The sequence below is a fragment of the Neolamprologus brichardi genome, chromosome 15 (assembly GCF_056152115.1).
Source record: "Neolamprologus brichardi isolate AB-2024 chromosome 15, ASM5615211v1, whole genome shotgun sequence".
NCBI classification, from domain to species: Eukaryota; Metazoa; Chordata; class Actinopteri; order Cichliformes; family Cichlidae; genus Neolamprologus; species Neolamprologus brichardi.
In genome coordinates this window covers 22,962,184-22,967,897 of record NC_142118.1, presented here as the reverse complement: position 1 = coordinate 22,967,897, position 5,714 = coordinate 22,962,184, and the positions used below count along the sequence as shown (strand labels likewise).

The following is a 5,714-nucleotide window of genomic DNA, read 5'->3' as shown; positions in this document are numbered from 1 at the left end:
TTACGTAAGATGACCAAGTTAGGGCAACTTACTCATTTTGAGTACACTGTACAACCTTGTTAGTTCCCAGAACTCAAAAAAATTAAGGAAACTCGTTGCCTCAAAAAAACTAAGTAAAGCTTACTTAAGATGACTGTTAGGACAACAGTCATCATTGCAAGTCTGCAGTATTAAGAATAACTTGATATTTTTGACTGTACAGTACTAATTGTTTACCTACTGACAAACATTTCAAGTTCAACTAAATGAAAAAAACAATTTGTGGTAACCTGAATATGATTAAAAATAATTAACAACACTTTTTGTATTGATGTTAAAATGAGCCCAACTTTTATTTTCAAACACAACAAAGTATAACAGCCAACATACTGGACACTGTTCTGCTGAACAACAAATAATTATATTGCCATCACTGTTATAATCTTACAGTGAAACAAAGTCTCAGATGTAATTATTCTGAAAATAAGTTTAGGCCTACCTCAAGTTTGTTTTGTACTTACATTACTTATATAATCAAAATAAAATATTTGTTGTTCTGTCACAAGTGCAGTCTCTAATTTAAACAACACATTTGTTTTTCATTCCAACACATGAGCTAGAATGTTGTATTATTTTAAGGATGCTTGTTTCCAGTCCAGGCATTACTGCCTGAATGACTGTCATGGATTGAGGTGATCCAAATGTAGGTGCAGAAGAAAGTATTTAACTTCCCTTAAGTACAGTGGCAGTGGATGTGGGTTGGAGATGCAATGAGCTTGAACCTGCAGGCGACCATCTTCACTGACCACACCATCTGTGAGGAGGACTCATCTCTCCTGTTGTCCTGCAAGCAAACAATCATATTTTTTGGAACATGAACTTAATTGCTTTCTTAAAACATTTTTTCTGCATTTGGTATAAAACAGACTCCAATTTGGACAATCTCAGGCCCCCTCCCCACTGGAGAGGTGACATTCAATGTCCCAATTGTCAGTCTGGATAGCCGTGACCACCATCCAACACACAATAATGTCATGAAAGCATCATTTTAAAAAGGGCTATGCAAACATGGCCAATAACTTTCATTCTAATGATGTGCAAAATGATTTGGGCACAAAACAAAAGAAAACTTGCAGACTTCACTATTTACAGTGTAGACCATAGGTGTCAAACTCTGGCGCGAAGCCATACCAAATTATTATTAGAGCTGGCCTACTGGTATTACACAGCTAATATATAAATTGTTTAGTATTAAGCTTTGCTTGTTCCATATTCAGTTTTTCAGCAAAATGTGTTTGAGTCCATAAGAAAAGATTCATTCTTATATCTGGAGGAATAAATATATTTCAATAAATATTAACGTTAGCCCGCGACTTTGTTCCAGTTTTGAATTTTGGCCCAATGTGTATTTGAGTTTGACACCCCTGGTGTAGACCCTCTAAACTAAGTTTGGGGGATGTGATCTTTCAAGAAATGCAGACAAACTGTTGTTGTTTGTTTACTTACACAGCATGACTTGTAGAATTAACTGGAGTCAACAGCAACAGCATCGCGCAGTCATATCTAAAGTCTAATAACAGAAGACAGGAAAAGATCAGTACAGAAACAACTTCCCCAAACCAAAGCACAAAAACAATAAGTAAAACAGGCTGATCTAAAGTATGGTTAAAGTTCAGCCTGATTAATATAAATGTCACTGACAGTTGCTAATATATTGGAAAACCAAAATACTTACCACTGAGTTGATGTCTTTCTGTCCAACAACAGGAGTGCTGGTCCCGAGCCTCAAAGACAGTAAGAAGCAAGCAGAGGGAGAAAAAGCAGAACATTTTTCAGAAACTGATTTGATCCTTAATGGCTGTGCAATCGGCAGCACAGTGGCACGGTGGTTAGCACTGTTACCGCACAGCAAGAAGGTCCTGAGTTCAATTCTACCATCAGGCCGGGGTCTTTCTGTGTGGAGTTTGCATGTTCTCCCCGTGTTTGCGTGGGTTCCCTCCGGGTACTCCGGCTTCCTCCCACCGTCCAAAGACATGCAGCTTGTGGGGATAGGTCAGGGGTGTCCAAACTTTTTTCACTGAGGGCCACATACATAAAAATATAGGAGGGGCTGGGCCACTTACTAGAAATTAGGTATATAACCTTAACTTTAGTGTATTAAAGTTAGAAAAATCACTTACAAGTGGTCGAATATGTTATATTGTTGAATATAATTAAAGACAAAACTGCCTTCATCTGAGCTTTCCATAAATGGATCTTTATTGATTCATTCAGAAAAAGCTTTGGTAGCTCATTCTCAGAACAGCAGCCTCAGATTTCTTCTTAGACAGAAGATTTACAGCACAGAGAAAAAACAATAAAGGGGAAAATGGGACGGGCACATTTCAAGTTTGTTATTTAAGCTATTAGGCTTAGCAACACACCTATGAACGTTCGTTTGAAACGGTTATCAACATTAACAGACTGAACTGGACTTAATAACAGGAGTGCATAATTTTAGTAAATTATTCTGGTGAGTATCAGCTGCGCTGGGTATGTAAATCGGGACATCCATCCGCGGTGCTGATCGCCACTCGTGCCAAAAATCCAGACAAATGTCACTTGATCAAGGAGCAAATCTGCATCAGATGAGATCAGCTGACTTTGCGTGTACGTGGGCAGTGCACAGCGGTGTGTACTCTGTGTGTTAACAAGAAAAGCGCATATAAGAAAGTGGTGTGCAAAAGCAGGGTAGTGACAGAATTGATGCGCATTATTGATATTTGAAGCATGTGTTCCTGCACATTAACACACGGGTACTGTGGAATATATTTTTTACTCACCTAAAGCGCTCGTGCTCTCGTCCACTCCCTGCAAAAAAATAGCAGCTGTGCGGTGTCTGTGGCATCAGTGCTCTCATCGCATGCGATGGAGTAAAGATCAAAAGCACAGCTTTATCAGACAGTTGCAGTGTTGGCTGACAAGTCTTCAACAACTGGATTTCTGGACATGCTGACGTTGTTGACGGGCGCATTATTTCGGTGACTTTAACGAGACCGTGTTTTATGAGGTCTCCATCTGAAAAAGGCTTGCCATGTCTTGCGATGAGTTGGGCGACATCATAGCTGGCTATTGTAGCCTTTTCCTGGACAAATTACTGTTGCTGACCCCGCAGGAGAGCTTCCCTTTGCTTTAATTTCTGCTCTCGCTCAGCACCAGTGTAGGATGCATAGGCCTGATGTTTGGTTTCATAATGACGTCGTACATTATACTCTTTCATAACTGCCATAATTTCAGTGCAGATCAAACAGACACACTTCCCCTTGAATTCTTTGAAGAAATATTCACTCTCCCACCATGTCTGAAATTTTCTGCATTCACTTTCTACCTTTCGCTTCTTCGGTTCTGCCATGTTTAGTAACTAACTTGGGCTAAATTTCTTCTGTGATTGTCCTTTTTGGTGGAGCAACTGCCTCGATCGACAGTAGCTCCCCCTGGTGTTAAAACTAAGAAGTGCAATACACTCAAGCAAAAGTTGAAGTGCGGGCCATATTCGATTCTATTTATAAAATTACTTGCGGGCCAATTAAAAATGGATCGCGGGCCGCAGTTGGCCCGCGGGCCGGAGTTTGGACACCCCTGGGATAGGTTAATTGGAAAATCCAAATTGCCATTAGGTGTGAATGTGCGATTTAATGTGAGCGTGAATGGTTGTCTGTCCCTGTATGTTGGCCCTGCGACAGACTGGCGACCTGTCCAGGGTGTACCCCGCCTCTCGCCCTATGACAGCTGGGATAGGCTCCAGCGCCCCCCGCGACCCTGAAAAGGAGAAGCGGAAGGGAATGGATGGATGGATGGCTGTGCAATCATTGTAACATAGAGTTTGCTTATGTTGTTAAATAAAGGCTAGATTTGACATTAATGGCTATGGATTGAAAATACCCACCCTTAACAGCTGCACCTCCCGAACAATTTTGTCTGGGCTCTTATCTCACTTTTTTATTTCAAACAATCAACGGAAGATTTCACAGACATAATTTTATATAAGGTTTTTAAGGCTGTGGTGTTAATTTTTAAGTAACATGAGCCCAGCGGCAGCAGCAACGCTAGGCTAACACTAACTAGCTAGCAAGATTATAAACCTGGTGCTAAACTAAGAGAAGCCACAAAATCAGTTTGAATAAGAGTAAACATTTACTCACCAAGTCAGTGTATCAGATAAAGATTCACAGCAATGACAATAATCTCTTGAGCTGACGCTTCTCCAGGTTTGCTCAACATATTCCATAACAAATGCTGGCACCATGAACATGCGGACTGATCCGAGAGGGAGGAGGACGGTAGTCACGTGGCATTTTCAAAACACATCTTTCATCCTTCCGCACTGAGAAGCAAAACTTCCATCTTACTTAGTTTTTCCTAAGTTAAGACAACTCAAATAAATTGAGTTTATCAGCGGTTTTGCATAAAATGTACTGGTAACTTATTTAAATCGAGTTCTAATAACAAAGTGATAAAAACTGAGTTCAGCCTATTTAATATTTTTAACTAAACACAATATTACATTTTACAGTGTATGAGCAAGCATTTGGTGAAAGTGGGAAGAAAAAACTCACTGTTAACAGGAAGAAACCTCCAGCAGAACCAGGCTCAGTGAAGGGCTGGGGAGGGAAACAGGATTCTGATTCTACCAGCTCTAATAAACTTAGTTTATTAGATTAAAGTCATTCGTTCTAGGATACTTATTTAAGCTGTATCAAATGCTTATGTTTTTCCAGTAACTAGCAGTCAAAAGTAGTCTTTAGGTTACTATGATGGGCTTCTTCAGACTCTGATCAGGACTTATTTAATAAATGTTAGAGCAGAACATTAAAAAATTGTGCTCGTATCAGCTTTTTTGGCTCAGACGGATGGTGACGCCACTGTTGATGCCTGTAATATGGATTAACGAGCAGGAAACTGTTGCTCATAGTTCAGCCTCAGAAAGAGGGGATGCAGGCTGCACAGTCATGACATGTAAAACTCTTCTGACGGCAGTGCTAAAGAGTAGGAATGTCTGAGAGCTTGAAGCCTTTTTACAATATCCAGGCTCAGATTTCTCCTCAGAAATCGACACACACATTTCCTTAAACTCTAAAACTTTTCCTTGATATGTAAGTGCTGAATTTCCATCATTCCAAGCAAACCCACGTCATGACTTTGACTTTATTTAGTATTTTCACGTTAATGTATATTTAGTTAGATATGAAACGTTCATTACTTGATCTGATTTGTGCCAATCTTGAGCGGGAGTCATGGAAGAAAAAAAATACCGGTGCTTAACATACTTGTTGTGTTTAGCTGATTTTATGGATTTATGACTGCAGGGCCTTCAAGTTCAGTTCAAGCCCCATGTTTAAAAAAAAGATGCAGCTGTTCCTTTGCCAAGAAGACTTTAAAATATTTAGAAATGTGAACTTTCTGACATCTGAAGGACGTTATAAATCAGGAAGAGAACCAGGACGAGGTGACTGATGTGTTGTCCCCGAGAGAAATTGTTATTCTCTTATGTCATAGAGACATAAAAGCAGCAATAACATCAGTGACATATATTCTTATTTTTCAGTTAAATCCTATAAATGAGCTGATGTGTAAATCTGTGATGGTACGATAAAAACTCGAACATCAACTGCTGCAGCTGAACATTGATTGTGTAATATTTGCCTGAAGGTAAACATTCTGTTCCAGAACTAATATGCAAATTAGTTCAGTCGTAA

The 5,714-nt window shown here is 39.6% G+C and overlaps 1 long non-coding RNA gene across 1 annotated transcript; it reads right to left on the bottom strand.

The window, feature by feature from the left end:
- Positions 1-692: 692 nt before the first annotated feature.
- Positions 693-1,728, bottom strand: LOC148098502 (uncharacterized). The gene is made up of 3 exons (XR_015720742.1): positions 1,715-1,728; positions 1,486-1,549; positions 693-823 (listed from the first exon to the last, which is right to left on the bottom strand). It is a non-coding gene; the product is annotated as an uncharacterized LOC148098502 (long non-coding RNA).
- Positions 1,729-5,714: the final 3,986 nt, after the last annotated feature.